Genomic DNA, 19,555 nt, shown 5'->3' with positions numbered 1-19,555 from the left:
AATTTTAATTAGAGTTCCCAGGTGATTCAAAATTAATTAGAGCACTTTTAAGCCATAAGAAAATTCTACTTATTTAGCATTTATCATAACAAACAGTAACAGTAGAATTCTCTCAGGAGCTGATAAACAATATTTTACAGTAAATCTCTAGAATAATGAAAAAATAGTACTTCCTTTTAAGTTTTTAACTATCATTTAAACAAGGCAAATATTGTCATGGTTCTTCATATGCTTATGTTACGTTCAGCTTCAATTTGTTGTCAAAATATAATAATAAACATACAGTTTATTTTAAATTAGAAATGTATCTGAATTTTCTGTCTAAATAAACAAAGTTAGTAACTTAAATAAATACATATAAGAATATGTCCAAACTTCTATTATTTAAAAAGTAAGATATGAAGTACAGTTATTTATTATAATAACATAGTTTGTTGAGGAAGAAACACCACACCATGAACTCCCCCCATTACCGAAATGATGCCAGAGAAACCAATATTTTGTTCTGAAAATACAAAGGGGTCTGGTGGACGCAGGTAGAACTCTTTAATGACAGTAACACTTAGCTATTTACATTTACTTGTACTTATTTGGCTGATGTCTTTATCCATGGCGACACACAGCATTTGAGATACATTTAGCTAATACTGTATATTCCACATTTCCATACATGTGTGTAGCTTGACATGCTTTACAGTGATAAATGACAGTCCACTTAGAACTAAAATTAAAAAAACATAACGTTAATTTTCATTCATATGCAAATGACTCCCACTTATATCTTTTTTTTACACAAAATGACGTTTCTCAGATGTTGTCCTTAATTAGATGTGTTAGTGAGTTAAAGGAGTGGATGGATGACAAACTTCTTGTCTTTTAACACATACAAAAAGAAATGTTTTTATTGGAGGGAATGATGCTGATTACAGCAATATTTTATAATTATTTAACTCAGATGGAATCACCATTAGTTTTAATGAATCAGCCCATAATCTAGGTGTTATATCTTTGACACTAGCATGTTGTTTAAAGCACGCATTACAAAATATGTTTTTTTCCATCTTAAAAATGTTGGAAAATTAAGGTGTGTTCTAAATATTCAGGATACTTAGAAATGCATGCATTTATTTCTAGTAGGATTGCAATGAGGTGTTCATTGTCTGTTCAATAAATTCTTTATACAGTTTAAAGTTAATTCAAATTGCTGCTGCAAGAATTATTACTAGAACACATAACTTCAGTTCTTAAGTCCTTACATCGGCTCCCAGTTAAGTTTAAGGAGATTTCAAAATCTTATAAACTTATAAAAAGGACAATGGCCTATTTACTTTTCTGAACTTATCACTGCTTACAAACCAAAGCGCATATTAAGATCTCAAAATGCCGGCCTGCTTAACATTCCGAGGATTGGGAGGTTGGTCTTTTAGTTCGGGCCCCTGAGCTGTGAAATGGTCCTTCTACTGCTACTATGAGATATGCCCCTTCAGTCATAAGTTTTAAATCCAAGCTAAAGACACACTGCTTCAGTTCCCTGACAAGAACAACTGATTAGTTGTGTGTACTACATCTTTGTTTTTATTTATTAATGATAAAATATAAGTAATAGGTATTTATAAACTGTTACTAACTTTCTCCTGTTACGCTTCTCGGCATCCTCATATGAGACTTGGTGCTACTGCTCTACTACCAGGTTGTTTGCCTGCCATGGAAAACTCATCTCAGATAAAGGAGCACTGGAATCGTTGGGTAGAAGGGTCCTTTCATCAGATTGGCTGGCCCAGCACTGACTCGGCTGTAGAATGGCCAGTAGTAGGGGGACAGTTAGTTGACCGAAGTCTCCAGGAGTCTGAATGTGTCCTGCTTGTCTGACTCATTTTGTACAATCTGGCTGTGGTTCTACAATTAACTCATTTATGTTGAATAGTTTCTACTTTGATTTTGGTGTATTTTAAGAAATCCGTATCATCATTCTGTATTTAGTAAATGGTATAATCTATTCTTGCCTTACGCCTTTGCAGTAGTAAAGTAATCTGTATGATTGTATTGTATTTCTGAGGTGGCAATGATAGATTGGCCATCTAGCTCTGTGTAGAGGATTACTTGTGTTTTGTTTTCTGGGTGACACCCATTGCACGATCAGCCTATCTGGATGGGGCTCTCTTTCTGACTTGCCCATCCCAAGATTTCCTCCTTTTTTTCTTGTCTTCTTAAAGAGTCAAGGCTGGTGGGGGGTTCAAAAAACAGTACCTGTTAAAGCCAATAGAGGCATTACTCGTGTATTTTTGGGCTATACAAGAAATACATTTTTGATAATAGTTAAATCAAGAGGTTTACAAAGAAGAAAGTGAAAAAAATAAAATTTATTTAGGAAAGGTTCTTGAGACTGTAAAAATTATATAGTGAAATAACTAAGAAGGAGAGGAGAAGGTAAATGCAGCATTTGAGAATGCCGGAGAAAACAAACCTGGGGCGGCTCCAGAGTCAAACACCACTGACCTCTTTCTGGACATTCTAATATACACTGATGTGTCAAAAATTATTAATAGTACGAGGATAGACTTCTTCTATCTTCCCAGCAATAGAGGTGGCTACAACATTCCTTGGCCAGATGGCAGGGAGAATGGGAGAATAAAAGCACATACAGATAGTGACTAGTTATAAAGCCAACAAAAAGAAATCAGGGCCAGTTGTCATCCCCCTCTTTTACCCCACTGTGAAGGAAGAAAATAAATTGTGAAAAATCCAGTTAAAGAAATGAGTTGGTATTTTTCTTAAAAAAGTTCAACCATACCAGCCTGGCATATGTTCCACAGTGAAACCGCCCAGATTTTTGGTTCATAAATGAAAGGCTACAGGACCAGGTCCTTTATTCTTCATTCTCAGAATTTTGATCAGACCAGAGTTAGAAAATGTAGGATTATGATTATAATTGTAATAGGACACTCACTCCAAAATACAAGAAGATATAAAATTGTTCAGTGCTTAATGTACAATTAATCAATTCTAAAGGACACAAGAATCCACTGCAATGATAATATTGTAATATCATTTTTTTTTTACCTAGAATTCTTAATTGCTGCTGCATTTCGATCAATCTGTAGCCATGTATTATCTTTTTAGGTAATTGTGACACAAGTGTATCAAGCAATCTTGATGATAATCTTAAAGACAAAAGCATATACTGTCTTAACTTTTTATTATCTTTCAATGATATGTGTTTGCTTCTTAAATGAAAAACATGATTATTTTTGTGTGTTTTGAAATTGCTGTGAATTCATGATGCTACTTGGATTTCCAGATGATCTTCTTTATTTCTAGATCTTTTTTGCAGATAATAATTAAATGTGTTCTTTTTAGTACAAGGAAATTACTATTCATGTATTCTGTGATGCTTGTAAAACACTCAATTAGATGAATTAGAGGCCTTAGTATCAACCAATGCTAAAAATAGATAAATCTGTGTATTGTCTGCAAAGCTGTGGTAATTCTGTTTATGTTTCAAAATTATTAAGCAAAATAGGAGAATAAAAAAGGACCCACAATTAATCCTGTTGCACACCATACATAATACCATGGATCTCTAACATATAACCATCACATCTTATGAAGAATTGCCTTCCTATTATGTACTGTAGGAGTGAAACCACTTTAAGATGCTGTCAGAAAGATTCACCAACTGCCTGTTAACAAGAATGCTGGGATCAATGGTGTCCAAGTGAAATGCTCAAATCTAACAAAACAAGAACTAATATGTTATTGCATTAACCATAAGGTATGTCATTAATATTTCTGTGTCAACCAGACTCCATCTTTGGCTTTAGTTTTTCTTTCTATATTGTCATGCATGGAATACTATTGAGTGTTTCTTGGGTCTTGGTAAGAAGAAACACAGGAGGAAACACAATAACAACCCCAATTTCTGTTTTCAGCAGACTGAAGAACCACTCAGAAGAAGCCTCACTTCAATTCTGCAATAATACTGCAAGCCCCACATATTCCAGTTCATTCACCATCTATTCTGCCACATTCACAGAAGTCTTTGTTCATTTAGAGACTCACTTTTGAAAAGAACAAAGCTCAATGTTTAAGAAGCTTATTATAGCTCAAAAGAGAGCATTGGAAACTCCAGAACAATGATATTTTCATTTACTTTAGCTTCAATTGAAAATTAGATGAAGTATCCAAAGATAGATAGATAGATAGATACTTTATTAATCCCAAGGGATAACAACCCTTTATCTATTTTGTTGTGCTTTGTTTAAAATATATTGTTAGTGTTTATGCAATCTGTTTTGCTAATAAATATATTTTGGTTTTCTCTCTGTTTTGCATAGTTCTTTAATATTATTTTATTTATTAATATTTTATGTTAAGTCCATTAGTTTTTGTGTTTTTGGTGTTCCTTGTCATGTATATGTTGAGCCCAAGGAGAAGTGTCCCACCAACACTACAGCTGTGGTGGCGTCCTTGCTTGTATAAATCCTGAAGAGTCCTCAGTTTAATGCTGAGACATTTGCTTGCCTGCTTGTGTTTGTTTGGTACATCTTCCTGAGTTCCAATTCTACGTTCCTGGGCAAAGACTCTCTGCTTTCATTTGAGGCCTAATTTTTGGGGTGAAGTACTTTTTGGGTCAGTTGCAGTGTGCTTTGAACTTGGGAAGATCACATGCTGATCTGGTCTTACTACATATTTACCGTAACAAGAATTATTTTTGGGTTTAGTCCTGTTGCAGAGTCTTCCAAAACTGTGAATTAGCAGCAGATCCAGACTAAAATCAAGTGCACATGCAGAGTGCTTCTGAGAGTCGAAGTTGGGAAAAAAGTTGCATACTATCTTAGACTTCCTTGTAAGCAGGTTGAACAGACTTGGTATGTTGGGTAATGTTACAAAATAAATTCTGTATACATCAGACAGACTGTTACAGATTATACGAAGCACAAATATGCCATTAAAAAATATAGAAACCATATTTTATATTTAGGTTTGCTCTGAAGTATAGCTTGATATTGAATCAAATATATTTGAATCAATGCCACAGAAAAAGACAAGCGATTCATGGAAGCATTGAAATTACAAAATATAAGAAACAGAAAAATGCCGGTCAAAATACATTTAACCATTAACCTTCAGTAAAAAGACCAGAGTTTTTGTCCCTAATTAAGAATTCGCTCAGCTGCCAGTTCAGAAATTGCACACTGAAATATTCTGTCAGTTTTTTCATATTACATTCCTTTGGAATGTCATGGAGATATCTTTACAGGTGTCCACCAGATATGATATGAGATCTCTCAGCATAGTGCTCAAGCACTGCTGTGATGTTTGTGCTGTGATGACACAATCTTTACAAATGTTTTCCTGCTCCTGACTAGGTATTTTATATGTTTTGATGACTGTTGCATTATGAGGAAACGCTCGGCTCACAACGAATGACAAGTATTAACTCTTCTCTATTATTTAAGTAATTGGAAAAATGAGATTCAGGAAGACCAAATTAAGTCACCCAAAGGCCCTAGGGTGTCATATGCATATATTTACACTCTATGAACATCATATATAAAAATAAAATGATCTAGGAGAGTCATTGTGGTCATTCATACATTACATTGAGAGGGGTATATAATGTTTGAATAACTGCTTACTGTATGTGTGTTGCATGGAAATGCATGGGGTACAGATGAAACAGGTAAAATGCTGGAGTTACTTTTTCCTCACATATGCCAAGGTCACTTGACAACAAGGACCCCAGGGTGTGCAGACTGGTCACCCTGATGTTAGATTTGCTCATGAGTTACAAAGAGACAATTATTCTTCAAATAAACATGTACATTTTGTCATCATTATTTTCTGTATAGGGATTACTTGTCCATTTCATACACTCGAACTGAATAATGTTTGCACAATCAATCTACAACATCCAATCTAATGTAGCTTAACGATTGCAATTACATTTAATAAGTTTATATGACATTGAACTTTTTCCCTGTGCTTTGTTACTTCAAATCAATAGAAATGTGTAGTGGCAAGTCATTAATTGAGAGGGAGCAAGACATTAATTGCTGGCATGCCGCTTTTAACTGGCAATCAGACAGTCAGCTGAGCCAACCAAGGAGATCTGATCTTCTTGTTCAGCATAACAGCACTTTTGACCTGAGAATCATCCCCACTTAGTACCATATTATGTAGTGTGGTCTTGATCCACTGTTAGTATGGTACTATCTTAGGTACACTTTGAGTTTCATGGAACCCCACATTCACAATTAATTACTTTAACCAATGCATTTTCTATTCTATGATTTGATCAAAAACCCGATTGATACTTGTTTAGGATTTTTTTTTATATTTAAGTAATAATTTACTGATGGAAAAACTACTTTTTTCATAATTTTATTCAAAAAAGGCAAGTTGGGAGTAGGTAAATTTGTCCAAGACAAATCTGAAATTAAATGAACAGTTATCTATGACCTGTAAACTGTCAGTTAGCAGGTCGAGACTTCTTTTGAAAAGCCTGTAGAATCTACAACTAAGGATACATGTGAATTGTGTGAATAATTATTCTACAAAGAGCAGCTAGTCTTATTTTAGTAAAGGAGTTTAATTCACCATGTTCACAATATTGAAGTTTCTCTTTAAGGTTGGTGTTATACTACATGGTATTTTATGTATTTTATCTGAAGAACAGTACTGTCTAAGTCTCACATTTAGCCACTGATGGCTTCAGTATCTATTCCTTTGATAATGTCATATTCAGTGGTGTGAGTTGAAAATAATACTCTTAGATTTCTAGCACTGTTGTTTATTACTTTAGAAAAGTACGGTTATCTCTCACATCGAGCTACAGAATTGTATTTTATAATATGAGCCTTCAATGTTTCACTGTGGTTTGTTAAGGTTAGCTTTTCATACATTTGCACACAGCACTTTCTATTGTGTTTACCGAGTGTTTTGACTTTTCCATGAGATTAAAGCTGAGTTGATTTGTTACAAAGTTTTTCAGTGGCAAATATGTAGGCCGCTACCATGAATTTGACATTAAAATGATCAGCCTTACCACTTACGTTGTCACATGTAACAGAATACACAGGTATTCTAACAGAGTAAAGTTGATATAAACAAGCAAGTGTGTTTTTTTTTCTCTGGGCCCACCTAAGCATATTGTTAGCTTGACTGCCTGGTGGAATAGCATCCTAACTTTCTTACCTTTAAGTATCATCAAGCATACAAACTTATACTGTGTCACAAAATCCTGACCTCCCACCTCCTGCATATAAGTCTTTGTACTCGGCCACCTCCCAACTACAAAGTCAATGGCCCCCTGCTAAAGCACATTTGACTTATTTAATGTAAAATCTCAGGATGTATGTCTATAAAGATGAGTCCGGTGATATGGGCAGATGTGTGGGAGGACCGAAAAAGCAAAACAAAACCAAAAAAAAACCTCCAGTTAAACTGGTGAAAAAAAAGCCACAGGTGTTCCAAGGCCAAAAGACAGTTTAGCCCCCACTGGGCATTCTGCCTAACATAAGTATTCTTAATTCAGGCTTCATATGTTTCCAGGCTTCTTATGAGAGGATCTGAGGAAATCAATTTCGTGGACAGGTAAGGTACCACCTTCATTCTAGTATCAAAGGTGGCTGCCTTGATCAGATGGTGGTGTCGCAAATTGCCATCACAGAAGAACTGAAAAAGACAGTAGAGAAAAGAAGAGGTTATTTATAATACGCTCACTATTTCCATATTTGCCAATCACTAAGATATCTGTATTTTCCTTATTTACTTTGAAAAAGTTACTACTCACCCATTCAGAAACACTGCTAAGACATTGGATCAGAGAGCCAAGAGCATCAGGGTCATCAGGCGCTATCAATAAATACAGCCGAGTGTCATCTGCATAGTTGTGATAGCTCACCTTGCATTTTGAGATAATCTGGCCTATTGGGAGTATGTAGATTGAAAAAACCAGCAGACCCAGAACAGATCCTTGTGATATATCATATAACATATCATGGATCTCTGAGATACAATAACCCCAACTAACAAAATAATTTTCTACCTGTTAAATAAGACTGAAACCAATTTAAGACTCTGCCGGAGAGGCCCACCCATTGTCTAAAGTGATTTATAAGAAACTAAAACTAAACTAAACTAAATCAAAAAGGTTCAGCTTCTTCAATTTCATTAAAGCTCCTGTCCTGCTGTCCTGGTTAACATTTAGGTAATTAAAGGCTACTATTACTGTAATATCTCATTCTAAGCTTGCTTTTCTGGTATTATTAAAAAATTCATATTGAAACTTTTATCAGCATTAGTCTTTAACACATTCAATATTAGGCACTAATATTTAATATACATATATAATATTTAATATCTAATATTTAATATATATATATATTTATATATAAATATAATATAAATCTGACGCTTTCCAGTCAAATCCAAATATCTTTATTCAGACTCATCATTCAGTTGTAAGAAACATGCATTTATATTCTCTCTAAAATGAATGACTGGTTCTCCACATTTTTGATTTTGCTTGTCTTTTTCAAATAATATGTATCTATGTTGATAAAATCATCTGCATCTACTGTACATTTGCATTACGTTCATCTACTTGCAATTAAAGTTCTTTCATTGTCTGCCTGACATTTACATCATTGAAGCAAGTAATTTCTCATATGTTACCAGTTTTATTTTGCTTGCCTGTATACTAGTAATTTCTAAGTTGTATTATATACTAGCCACAGTATCTTTCGAAGACAGGTAATAGAAAAAAATTTAAATAATTGCTATAACTTGCCCTATATTTATTTTGGGCACTTTTCCTCTACATTCGTGTGTGCCTGAACCTTTCTTTACCAGTGCTCCCTTTCTCAAGGGTGTACCCATTAAGCCTGCTTTTCAGACTCAATCATTATTTTCAAAGTGGCTTTCTTGCCTCCTGTCCAGTTGTATACTTGATATCTTTGAAACTGATTCTCTCAGCATACTTCATATGCATTTACCCATCCTTGATCGTTTCACACTCGCAAATCCTCTTTTGCCCAAACTGAACAATCACACTGAAGCCAAAATGACCAAATACATTGCTCTGAAGGATTGGACACACAGACCTTAGTGTTTTATTATATAGTAGACTGTTATTAATACCACAGCCTGTTACTTACTGTACGTAATGTTATACACCTGTTGTTTCCTAATCTACCTGACCTCCAAATTAAAAAATTGCACAGATAATTTACACATAAATTACCTTAGTGCCTCATCAGTTCAAATGTAGCTTATCATGATCATATAAAACCCTTCTGCTCAGAAAGTCAGCCATGGCTTAAAGTATGTAATCTCCTCAGTCTTCACTGTACTGGCATGTGGCATAACTAGTATGGTTAAAAAGACTATTTTGTCTTTACCTCCTCCCCTCCCCAAAAAAGGCTGCCTACCCCTTCCAGTGGCATTTACCCTAATATGGACAATGACACCTGGATATATAGGGATGTCTCCTACCTATTTCCCAGAAAGGCAACACACCATATGAGACTCTGCGTTTGGAGCAAGCTTAACAATCAGTCCCCCTAATAGAGTCCCTCACTATTATCTCCACTCTTTTTCTGATAATTTTTAAATCATCAAAGTTGCCCTCCTGGTCCACAAGGTCTTATAAATGGTCTGACACCTTCAGCTCTGCTTTGTACGCAAGTCTGACTGTGAATCATCTGTCTCTACCTTTTCTATGTCACTTCAGGAGTTAACACTATCTCTCCATCTCCAGAGGATCCCAGTGAAAGTTCCTTACCTTCTCAAGTACAAAGCGGGCTACCTGCCTCCTTTTCTGTGACACTCTGCTCAGAGAACTGGATTACCTGGTATCTCTGAAAGATTTAGACATCCTGGAGGTGAGCCTCCTTTTATCAAGCCTATGAACAGTCTTTCAGGACTAACACTGTATTGGCCTCATTCTTAAAATTTGTTTCAGTGACTATATAACCCATTATTAAAATGAAAAAGTCTCCTTCTCTGCCTTAATTTCTTCTTTTTTAGAGAATGGACTTACTTATTTACTATTATTAATCATGTTGCCAATTAAATGTTTAATTACTCTTTCTGAGGCTACTACCTCTGCATGGGCTGCACAGCCCTGCACTCACACACAAATATAAGTTTCTCCTATGCAGACGAAAAAAAACCCAGCAAAATAAAGCTTCTAAGGGAAAGGCTGTAAAAGTAACTACATGGCTCCTTATTAGCAAGGAAGAACAAAGTTTTAGTAGCAAGGATTGTAATTTAATTAAATCTGCACACAGAAACCATGCATGCTTGTTGTACTCACAGTCCACCAGAGAAAGGTGACATCACTGTGTAGTACACGTCCATTACATTGCCAAAGCTGAAGCTAGGAAAAAACAGGTGCAACCTTTAGATTCTCTAAAATATAGCATAAAGAAATAGTGTGTTTTGCTGATGGCTTTCTACTTCTTACAGTTAATATAAACACTGTTCTGTATAGTTTTTCAATGGAACGAATTGCTTTAACGGATTGCAAGTGTATTTCTGGAGCATGCTGAAAGAATCTTTGAGGCATTAATGATGCTAAGATTGCTGGAAATTTCACTGAAAAAGAGTAATACAAGAAACCTGATAAAAGTTACCCTTAAGGCAGTGTCTAAGGTTTATAAATGTCTTCAAGACTTCTCTAGACCTATGAACTTTAACTTTCATGTGTTCTGTGTGTTTCTACAAAAAGAAGTCTTTTTAAAACTGGCAAAGGTTTTCTGGGCTGTCTTTAGCAAGCCCAAGGGATCCCTGAAAGCAGAGAGTGTTAATAATTGCTGAAGTGAAGTCTTAGAAGACTGCATGGGAAATTGTTTTCTGGTGGTACAACATCAAAGAAGCCAAGGTTAAAGGATTGCTTTAAAGTATGTCATCATAGTAGAAGGCCTTTAATTTTCAAAGCATTCTCCAAAACCACCTAATTTTTTACTTCTTTACAGTTAAATAAAAACATAATTAAATTACTAGTTTATTTGATGTTTAGTAATATTAATGAAGTTCAAAAAGCACATTAATTACCCTGTTTATTTTTTGCCATTCACTTATTGTTTCAGAATTAATCAAAGAGGATTTAAGGTATGTCTAGAATAAGCATTTGTGAAGGCTGTACTCTACTGTATACTGTACATAATCTTAAAAATGCTGCAACCTCCAATGCATTATTTAACATTTTTACTTGCATCCTCTTCATTCATTTTTAATTATAGTAAATCATATACTTTCTCAGCCATTTTCAAACTATTGTATCTATAAGTTCTTACAGGGGACAGTTTTATTTTTGGTAAACTTTACAGTACTGCAGCAGAATCAATGTGAAATTGTCACTTTTATGTATTATTTAAGCAACTCCTTTTGTCCATGAAATGCTCTTGGCACATAACAAAACATTAAAATATCACTTATCCATTTATGCAAAATATAACAAGAATTACTGCAGATCATTTTCAATAATTTATTCAGGTGTGATCTCTGCAAATTGTGTTTTACATGGTTAAACATTGAATCATCAGCCTTCTCAATACTTAAGCATTCTGCATAAGAAGTTCATTTGGACTGGTCACAAACTGACCCCACTTTATCTGTCTGTTTTTGTGGCATGAGACTCAAGGCAGGCATATCTTCTTTAAATGGATTTAGCTCGAGGCCAAGGTGTAATGCCTTGTGTACTGGCACTTGTACAAAGATTCATAAACCCTGAGCATCTGTCGACATACCTGAATGGACCACTGGTGAAAAAATGGAAGCATATAATCCAGAAGGACTAATTCAATATTATGCACTTCAACATAAACGTAGTCCTTAGCCATTAAACAAGGTATATACAACAAAGAATAAAAATAGTGCTTGTGAAAATTTACAATATGTACAGTGACTCAAAAGAAAAGTTATGAGAAAACAAGACATAAAAACAAGCAGAAGGCTCTTCTCCTTCTTCAAAAGCTGAAAATCAAAGAAAAAAAAGAACAACTAACAAAAATCAAATAGTGAAAAAACAGCACAGGCACAGCAGAAAGGAACAACTCATGAATGCAATTGAAGGGTAACTATCATACTCACTCTGTTAACCTTACACCGAAACACCAAGCAGTCAAAAGAAACACCCTTCTGGTTATTGTTCAGTTTTATATTCTGGGCACCATTTTCTCTTTCAATGCTTCATGACACCAATCCAGCATACCCAATTAAAGAGAGAGTCATGATGTTCCTTCCTATGTACCCTGGCTACAGGCGAAAGTGCGCTATTTTTAAGTGTCAGTTATCGCATATGTGTGTTGCTGCCAGCTTGTACACATGCCCCAACTTTCGACCAAGTTCCTAAACTTTCTCTTTCAGTCTCTCTTTCTCCAGGAACTCAGTGCTTACAGCTCTCTCCTTTGCACAACAGGCCTGCGTCCTCTTTTTCTGTCGGACGCCCTCCAGCAACACATGTGGACTTAAATAGACTTCCTCCCTAGAGAGCCATGAAGTGATGCTGGAATGTTGGCATGCCAGCACTTGAGGGTTCAAATGGCAATGATGGGCCTCCTCAATCCCATATTTAACAGCAGGCAGCACTTCCACCTGCAGCATGCCTCCATGCTGCTACCAGCTGTTTCTCTCCCGGAGCCTTTTCACTTCCTCATACCTAAGGTAACTGAATATTTCATAACTAACTATTAAGAAAAGAAAAGCTCTAATTAGTTATCGTACTCTCCCAGAATACAGACTATCACACAAGAACTTGAGCTGCACTCTCAGTTTGCACATAAAAATAAGGGTGTGATGCCAATGATGTTAAAAAGGTACTAGACAGTTTCATCAGTGAAGTGGAGCCTTTATTTCCTGATTTGTTTCTGAATTTCCTCTATTCAGACATTAGTTATTATGAAACACTTGCCTCAGTTCATTTGTACTACATGGCACTGTCCTAAGCTGTGATAATCACACTTGGAAGGAGGCCACAATGTCTCATCTTTTATATGTCCCTTATATATATATGTCTGTTGTTAAAGATGGAAATTTCACAGCACACAGATGACATTTTAAATTTCACATCTTTAACCCTTGCACGTAATTTCCAAAGAAATGCACAGTACAGTGATCAGTCGCTATATCACGTTTTGACTTTTGCGGCTTCACTCTTATCATGATTTTTTCTCATACACGCTTACGTCACTACACATGCGCTTTCTGAAAACTTTTATCTAAGCCCCACGATGGCTCCTAAATGTGCTGCTTTTTCTAAGCCTTCTGACAATAAAACTAAGTGCCGGAGGAAGATGCTTACTATCCAGGAGAAGGTGAAACTCTTGGATATGAACAAAGAGGGCAATACCCTACAAAAGCCTCCTCACGCATATGAAAAGACAGCGCCAGCAACTGCCTATCAAGATGTTCTTCAGCCGCACACCCACTGCCTACTCCTAGTACTCCTTCAGCAGTAGAAGACAACGACGCACCTGCTGAAGATACTGCACCACCTGAAGACTCTCCTACTGAGGTTGTGCCTTCATAAGTTAGTGGTTGTGTGTAAGAACTGTGTGTGTGTGTAATTAAATGTACAGTACAATAATCTACTATATAAAAGCGGTCGGGATTGTCCCGTGAGTGCAAAGTGTAGCGGTATTCCGCTTATCACAGACTTACTACTTGCGGCTTGATGCAGGCGGCGATGTGAGCAGAGTTCTGGTGCTCCCATCGTTCCCTTGCTTTTGTGCGCGATGCGCTGGAAAAATAGACAAAATTATGTCTCTGGAAATAATTAATGTTGATGGAGTACAAATGCCTCACCGCGTAGTAAATATCAGGGGAGATGGTGCTTGTTTATTCTCATCTATAGCTTATTTAGTGCATGAAACCCCGTCTTTAGCGGTACAGATTCGGGCTGACATTGTACGACTTTGGACAGGCACTCGAGGGGCTAAAAAAACTTAGGTTTTCGGGAGATGTTATGAATGGGCACTTTGATGTTCTCATTCCCTACACTTACATGCCTGATGTACACATGGAGTGCATACAAATTGAGGATAAAAGTCGGTCGCCTTAAAAGGTGGGTGAGCCTAGTAATAATATGATATTTGTAACGTCTAATATTTCTTCCTCTTATTTTGTCTAATATATTGGGTAATACGAGTGTAATGGTGACTAAAGGGTGTTATTTCATGTCTAGAGGGCTCTAATAATGTTAAAAAACATATCTAGAAGGTCATAAACAGGTTTTCTATACTCTTAACTGTGAAAATATTCGATTTATAAATAAAGAATCCTACTTCGCGAAAATTCATTTATCATGGTAGAGTCTGGAACGGATTAACTGCGATAAACGTAGGTTCACGGTATAAAGGTACACACCATGTAGAAAAGAATGCAGTAAGCAAAATGCAGAAATGAATGCAGTGAATTCTGTATGTAGATAGTAATGAACACAACCACAAGAAACTCTAATATGGACAACCTGCATACACAACACAGATTTTAAGGCTGATACAGATGTGTTTGTTTATAAATAATAATACTACATTTACTTTCGTACTACATCTCCATCACTTGGCAGCTTTATGTATTTTTTATATTTGTTGATCATCAGCATTTTTTACAAGTTGCCATGCATATGCACATAAGTCTAGAGCCACTCCAAGAAGAAAAATAAATGTTCTTGATACAGATAAGCAAGGAAAACTAATTTCTAAAGTAGACAGTCTTTATTGTAAATAAAGGAAGTACTTTATGTATACATATGTTATTTAATTCAGTAAAGAGTTGCGTAAGCATACAAGTATATAAACAAGAAGTATTTAAGCATGCAAGATACGTGTATACATAGAAGTGTGTAAACATCCAAATAATTTATCTTTTTTCTGATCCTTATTTCGAGTTTACAGCCATAAGCACTGTGCACCTATCCAATATAACAACTTTCTTTCCACAGACGGTAGGACATATTGTTACAGCTAGGTTTGATGAGGCTCATAAAAGAGGAGTAAGGTGGAGAGACCTGAGGAAGCAACCCAAGCAACATACAAGGCTGATATTATACTTCACTAAATGGATAAAACTTTAGTGGATTTGCTGCAGAAACAAAATAACAATGAAGAAAAACTATTGCAACTTTACTTACTTTAAAAGTACAGATTCTCACTGCCAATTCTTTCACTATGCAATAACAATCTCTGAATATACAATGCTTCATAAACTAGCAAATACAGTACAGGAAAAATACATTCACAGTGTTTCAAAACAAAAGTTTAACAAAACAAAAACGTATCTCAAACTAGCACATGCTTGTTGGAAGTAAACAAGGAATTTAAAGTTCATGCAACAACCTATTTAAAAGAATCTATGTAATCAAATAAGTATATTACGCATTCAATACACAATCAAAATATTTTTGTGCTTAATAACAACATGAATGTCAACATAAAATGTAATAACTATATGAATTAAAAATAAAATGTAAGATCAAAACAGTGTATAATACAGATACCTATGCCTGATTCTTTTAAGAAATTGACATTGTTAGTAGATATTTGTTTAGTTTATATTATAAAATATATACACAATATAGCAATTTGTAAAGACTAAACACGGATGAATATCTTGTTTTAATAAACTTAAAAAAAGACATGATTCTAAGCTGATTAGCAAACCCTGTTCCTTCACACTGTTTATTATTTCTGCATTCAAATAACTGATATTTTGGTGTTTTGGTTTGAGATTTATTAGTGTCTGTCTACAATATTATACTGAAGTGTGTAGTTCGTTACACTGTTGCTAGTAGCCAGAATCTGTCACATCCAAGACCAGGCCTAGTGCTTTTTGCTGCTGTAGGCGAAGCTGTAAACATAATCAAAAGATCCTTTCTATGGCATAAGTTTCATAAATATAAGATTATGGCTATTTTACCGATTGAATTTATATTACCTATATAACATTTTGTGTGTAATTTGGTTGTTTAAATAGATTATGAACTTATTTACATATTCACATTCATGTATGTGGACTAGTGGTATATATTTGTTCACAATACTTAGAAAGTAATGCCAAAAAACTGGCAGTTTATCACAGGTATCAGGTAAATTAATGTAAGCTTGACTTAAAGGACTTAGCATTTTAGAACTCAGTATATTTACAAAACATGTAAACACAAATATAATATTAAATAAAAATAACAACATGGCATAATAACAAATATATTATTTGTATGGTGGTAGTTTCATTTCAAAAACAAATATTAGTTTTAATAAATAAAATAATAATCATAATATATTTAAATAAAGTTCCTTATAATTATAAAAATAAAAATCACTGCATTTCAGAACATTTTTTTTTACTTCACCTTTACAAACGTAGAACCAGTTCTTTTAAATCCATTGTTTGGACTAACACATTCTCCACTGATAAAAGTTGCTGAAGATTATGTGAATCATAAGGACATAAATAATATATATAAAACATAAAAATGGATGCCAAGGTGTATAATAGGGTTTTTCTATAATATTCAATTATTTCACAAATTATTCATGTTAATGCTAATCTAGAATAATTATGGTAATTATTATAGTAATTTAATAAAGCATAAGAAATGCCAAGGTTGTCAAGTGTATGTTAACTAGTTCAGCAATTAAACAGAAATCCAGCTTTGGAGTATTTTTGTTTCTCATACTGTCAAGATTCATAACAGGCACAGAAACAATCATCCTAAAACTTCTAATGGCAATGCACTGTGCTTGCAAAATAAAGAAAGAAATTGAATGATAAATATACATAGTGTATACACAGAAAATTTGCATAGATCGATGAAGTATCCCAAGATAGATAGATAGATAGATAGATAGATAGATAGATAGATAGATAGATAGATAGATACTTTATTAATCCCAAGGGGAAATTTAATGACAAAATTGCATCATTCAATGCATCAATTTAATGACAAAATTATCATGGAAAATAAGATAAAGAGCAATAGAACCAAAACAAAAATAAAACAATAACTCTGCATCTGAAGAAAATAAGTAAACAAGGATGTTCAACAACAAGACCTTAAAGAGAGATTTTGTGAAGTTCAGTATGGTGCAGCATTCTGAGGTTTTGGTAAAGTAGTCCAATTGGTTAACAGACATTAAGACCAGACATTGCTAGCACATGAAATATAAAACAATATTATCAGACCATCAGACTGAATCATGTATCAGTCATTTTGGGTCAAGAACCTGCAGGTTTACTGCAAGGAGACTTACAGACAATATGAGGGCAGCCACCACGTTGCCAGTGAACTCCCATGAAGCATCCTTTCTGTTACACAACATTCAGGGAATGGGCAGGCAGCAATGCTGGTTATTAAACAGAAGCTTCGGAAGGATCAGAAGATCCAGAGTTTCTGGACGGTGATGGTGAGGATCAGACTTGATTTGGTTGTGAAGCAGATCAGAAGGCAGGTGTCAGGAGCCCTTTTAAATCACATACAGGAAATGCTTCTCAAAGAGAAAGCCGCAAGTTGGCAATTGCCCAACTGAGTGACAGCCCAGTGAAGTGTGCATGCAGAGTGGGCAACACAAGGTGAGATGCAGTTTGTTCATGCGTTTAGCTGCATATTAGTTGTTTTGTACGGTGTTTAGATGGTGTTTAGAAATCTGAATGTTCAGTATTCTAGAAATAAAATTATAAAGTCAAAGAGTTAAACTAAGATATTGCACATGGTGTCTTTCTGTGTGTGCCTGTGTTTTCTGTCCCCATGTTAGTTTCAATATAATGGGATTAATGGGATTAATGGGAATTGGGCACTTGTTTTGAGTCTGAGTGTCTGTATTGTTTAAAAACTGCCACATCTAACAATTTTGCTGCTCTAGATAATTGACTAGTTTGCCTAAATGGTAGAGCCAACCCTGGTTCCAGTGTAATTAGGCACAACGCAGGAGCCAGTCCTACAAGAGACACTGGTCTGTTCCAAGAAAGGCCTATGTACACATCAACACTTGCACATATACAATAATTAACTTTACTGAGTTACAACTTAAACACAAATGCCTTCTGCGATTTAGGAGGCAACAGTACCTAGGGGACAGGAAAATGGAGAGAAAATTCATATGAAAAGTGCATTGGCCAACATTAAAAGCTACTGTAGATCTCTGGAACAGTAAAGCATCAGATATGATTATTGCACCACTATGCTGCCTGGTGTAATATACCTACAGTATACTAATTATTTTAAATAATGCTATACTGATATAGAATTGGATTAAGCAGGTTTGAGAATGGTAAATTATGATATGGATTGCATATGTAATTTTAATATCTAGTGTATTTTTCATGAAATAATTCAAGATGTAAAAAAAAGACTATGGTGACCTTTGTAGGGGTATCAGTCATAGATATGATTCTCACTAGTGCTTCGATTAAAAACTTTATATTTCTCACTGCTAATTTTTTATTCTCGGCAGGAATGGGCATTTGAAAAAAGATATCTGTCGGTTCATATTACCCACAATAAGAGAATTTTATAATCAAAAGTTAAAAATGATTAATTGCTGCTCACTGCTTTTATACTATACTAGATGGAATGATGAGCACATTGAAAGTCGTATGTCACCTATTGCCATTAAGCCTGGCTGTAAATCAAGTTGTGATGTTCACATAAAAAATCTGATATTTGAACTGAATCATGCAGGATGAGTCCATCATAAAGCATTGTCAGAAAAGCCTGCAAATGTACTGGCTTGGAGAATAGAGAGTTTCAGTCGCTGTGGCCTAAATAGACAACACACTAATCAACATATTTTTTTGTTTTTGTGATCTCACAGTGCCAATGTTAAATCAAAATCTGAGGATTTCCTGAAAAGACCAGAAAAAATAGGGCTAGCTCTTTTAATAATGAAAAAAGTTACTATAATTTAAGTAGTAATAAAAGGGAAGGGGCTACACGTTGGCCCAGTAGTAGAGCTGCTGACTTGCAACAAGGATACCAGAGTTTACAGTAAGTGTTCCTCGGGTAAAGTTTGTATGTTCTTCCTATATCTGCATGGGTTTACTTCCTCAGTCCAAAGACAATGAAGGTTACATGACCCTAAAATGTGTTTGTTTGTTTTAACCTTGCAAAAGGCTGACACCCTGCATACTTTTTATTAAAAAGGATAGTTTACTCACTTTTGTTGTAAGACACAGAACTAATCACTGTGCCTCTCGGCTAGCCCATTATTAATTCGGCATTTTTGCCATTACAGTATGTCTTTAATTCTTTTCTTCAGTGTCTACTTTAAAAATTAATACACAGCATGAAATATCTTTAGATGTGGTCAATGCCTTCCTCTTCCACACTGATGTTGTTCTTCCATAGCGATGTGGTTTCAGATGTTTGTGGAATAGTTAAAGCTCATATGAGTTTAATGCCCTACAGATTTCTAAACCCCTCACCTAGTGTAATTGGGATTTGTTAGTAAAGAGGGTACTATTTTTATGTTGTACTTAAAACGCTGTAAAGAATTTTTCTCAAAGACTAATTCATGAAAAATAAAATTGTGTGAATGATAGATATAAATCT

The 19,555-nt window shown here is 35.0% G+C and overlaps 1 long non-coding RNA gene across 1 annotated transcript; it reads right to left on the bottom strand.

The window, feature by feature from the left end:
- Nucleotides 1-6,407: 6,407 nt before the first annotated feature.
- Nucleotides 6,408-12,316, bottom strand: LOC120533590. Its single transcript, XR_005634559.1, has 3 exons — nucleotides 12,100-12,316; nucleotides 10,322-10,384; nucleotides 6,408-7,677 (listed from the first exon to the last, which is right to left on the bottom strand). It is a non-coding gene; the product is annotated as an uncharacterized LOC120533590 (long non-coding RNA).
- Nucleotides 12,317-19,555: the final 7,239 nt, after the last annotated feature.

The sequence above is a fragment of the Polypterus senegalus genome, chromosome 8, assembly GCF_016835505.1.
Source record: "Polypterus senegalus isolate Bchr_013 chromosome 8, ASM1683550v1, whole genome shotgun sequence".
Classification (NCBI taxonomy): Eukaryota; Metazoa; Chordata; class Cladistia; order Polypteriformes; family Polypteridae; genus Polypterus; species Polypterus senegalus.
Note: the sequence above shows the minus strand (reverse complement) of the source record. Positions and strands in the feature narration are given on the sequence as shown.